We start from the raw sequence: 3,237 nt of genomic DNA on the forward strand, positions 1-3,237 counted from the left end.
CATGCAGTGACTGCGGGAAGAGCTTCCGGACGAGCTGGGATCTGAAGTTCCACCGGGAGACGCATGCCAGGGAGCGGCTGTACTCCTGCCATGACTGTGGGAGCAGCTTCGGGTGCAAGTAGACGCTGGTGGCGCACCAGAGGGCCCACACTGGGGAGAGGCCGTTTAAATGTGACTTGTGCGGAGAGGCCTTCCGAACTCGCAAGCATCTGCGGTCGCACCTGTGCAAGCACATGGGGGAGCGACCTTATGCATGCAGCGAGTGCGGGAAGAGCTTCCGGTTACGCGGGGATCTCAGCATTCACCAGCAAACCCACACGGGAAAGAGGCTCCACGTGTGTGAGGCTTGTGGGAAGAATTTCAGGCACCGGCAATCGCTCGTGAGGCATGCGAGAACTCACACCGGGGCAAGCACCTACATGTGTAACGACTGTGGAGAAGGCTTCACAGTGCACAAGTAGCTCCGACGGCATCGGCAAACTCACGCTATGCAGAAGCCCTCCAAGCACACGTGCAGCGAGTATGGGAAGGGCTTCCGGAATAGCGAGAACCTGAAGCGCCATTTTCACACGCACACGGGGAAGCACCCTCTGTGCCGAGTGCGGGAAAAGCTTCATCTAGAAGCAGCACCTGGTGACACACCAGAGAATCCACACGGGCGAGCGGCCCTACATGTGCAGCGAGTGCGGGAAGGGCTTCAGCACCGGTGAGCAACTGAAGATCCACCGGAGAATCCACATGGGCGAGCAGCCCTCCCTGTGTAGCGAGTGCGGGAAGAGCTTCCGGATGCACCGGGTGCTGAAAGTTCACCAGCAAACTCACACCGGGGAGAGTCTCTTCATCTGCTGTGACTCCGGCAAGAGCTTTCGGCACAAGCAAACTCTGGTGACGCACCAGAGGACGCACACTGGCGAGAAGCCCAAGGCTGCACCCTTTGTGGAGATGCTATCAGTACCCTCAGGATGCATCTACACAAGCACACAGGAGTCCGGCCCTACACCTGCAGCGAGTGTGGGAAGAGCTTCCAGAAGGGTGAGAACCTGAAACGTCACTATAAGACTCACACGGGAGAGAGACCTTACTGGTGCACCCAGTGCAGAAAGGGCTTCATTCAGAAGTATCATCTCCTCATGCACCAGAGAACCCACCACGGGGACAGAGCACATGTGGGTGAGGGATATGCACCTGTCTTCCCCCAGGTGAGCATCTGCAATGTTCCCTGGAAACTCACCTGTACACGGAAGAGCTGAGTGGGGAGCTCCCATTCCGGGTGGTCATTGTCGACGACTTTCCTTTTCTTGGCAATGAGGCACTGTGGTAATAGCCCATACGGAAGGAGATGGCAGGTGAACATCTCAAGCATTGGGAACTGAATCCAGGAAAATCTTTTGTTGATATTCACTCACCCAAAAGTTATTGGAGATGCTCCCAATTTTCGTGAACATCTAACGAGCCACAAGAAATCCAGGGTAACCATCTACCCCTTTTAAATATGGGAAGATACACAAATACATATCTGGGGGAGAACTCTTCAGCAAAGTGGGACGCCTTCCGGACTTGGGAGTGGAAGGAACTCTTTCATGTGTATGAACTTCTGATCAGCCAGGGAAGGCTGTCTGCTTGTTTCTGAAAGTCACTCTCTATGAACAGTTCAGCACAAGGGAGCCCACAAAGGAGAGAGGCCAAATCAATGGACCAATCAGGTGTATGACTGGAAATCACTGAGCAGAATAATAACCAAAGGAGGGAGAAAAAAATGTCTACTGTGGTAAAGGGTGTCTCACTAGAAACAACATGCTGAAATGGAGCAATGGTAAATGTAGGCTGAATAACAGTCTCCGAAAGGGAGACCTACTTGTCTGTGACACAGTCTCCCAGAGGAAGCTGTGGAAGCCCCAAAGCTGGGACCTTTTGAAAGAAGATTGAGCAAAGCCTGGGGGAGCTTTGCTGCCAGGGAAAAGGGGAGGAGTGGTTGAGGTGGCTTAATATGTCTCGTGTTCAGCTGCAAAATCAAGTTACCATCTGCTGCAGACCAGTGAAGGGAGAAACCAGGACTCAAGTTCAACAGCTGGAAATGAAAACCAAACCCAACCCACCTCCTGTTAGAGAGGATGCCCAGTTAAGGCCAGATCCTCAGCTGGTGTGAACTGGTGGAGCAACAGTGACCTCAAAGGAGCTATGTGAGTTTACACCAGCTGAGGATCAGGCTGTCCTTCAAAGCGGTGCCCAGAGGAAGGACATGAGTGGATTTGCCGTTTGACAACGCTCCAACTAATTGCCCTGCAAATTTCAGGAATGCTCCTGAGATTGAGTCCTCCTCAAATCTATAGGCCAAAGGCATCCCTGATGTAAATCTCCTGACTTCAGTGGCAATACACCAGTGATTTGTTTGGCCCTTAGTCTCATACTATAAACAGGAGATGAACAGTTGCTAGTGTTTGTGTATATTTTGCTACTTAAAGAAACGAGTTGGCTGGGATGTCACAGACATGCCAACCAGTCATCCAGCCAAAATTCTTGGGTGCAGGACATCCCATGTGCTTTGTTTCAAGGCAATGAAACTTTGGTATGTTTCTAATTGATCTGGAGAAAAGACCCGACCAGGGGGTACAGACGGGTTTTGTTTCTTTCATAGTGCCCATCATGAAGCACCCTAAAGGGTCAAGTGGAAACACACCCAGTAACCCCAGATAGGCTGAAGAAAGCTCCTTGTCCCAACAGGTGCAGAGGGAGCCTCATGAAGCAGGATCTCTCGGTCCTGAGGGCCTGTTACAAGAGGCAGCACCTGCGATGCTGAGCTCATGGGATGAAGCTGGGAGGCGGGCAGAAACCACATGAACAGGTGCCATATAAAGATGTGGGGCTGGGCTCCTCATGGCGCTGAGCATTCTGCCAGCCCGCCGGTGCCAGGGAGAGCATGCAGGACCACCCGGGAGGGGCTCAGCGCCCAGCATCCTTGATTTCTTTTCCAGGAGATGCACAAGTCGGGTGCAAGTGAGAGGTCAGCTCTGACCACCAGCAGGGGAGGTGGGCAGAGGAGAAAGCAGGCATTGGAGGATCCCTGACCTCCACAGGTGCAGCGCAAGCCTGGAATGTGCGGGAGAGGGCCAATAAATAGAGTGCCCTCAACAGGAGTTATGGCCTGAATTTTGTCCAGCACATCTAAAAGTGAGAGTATTGCAGGGGAAATTCAGCCCATGCAGATGGCCTATGCACCACTCAAATCCCACTTCAGCC

At 52.8% G+C, this 3,237-nt stretch overlaps 1 pseudogene; it reads left to right on the forward strand.

Moving 5' to 3' along the window:
- Positions 1 to 233: 233 nt before the first annotated feature.
- LOC119850705 lies at positions 234 to 3,237 on the forward strand (annotated as a pseudogene).

The sequence above is a fragment of the Dermochelys coriacea genome, chromosome 2, assembly GCF_009764565.3.
Source record: "Dermochelys coriacea isolate rDerCor1 chromosome 2, rDerCor1.pri.v4, whole genome shotgun sequence".
In the NCBI taxonomy this organism is placed as follows: domain Eukaryota; kingdom Metazoa; phylum Chordata; order Testudines; family Dermochelyidae; genus Dermochelys; species Dermochelys coriacea.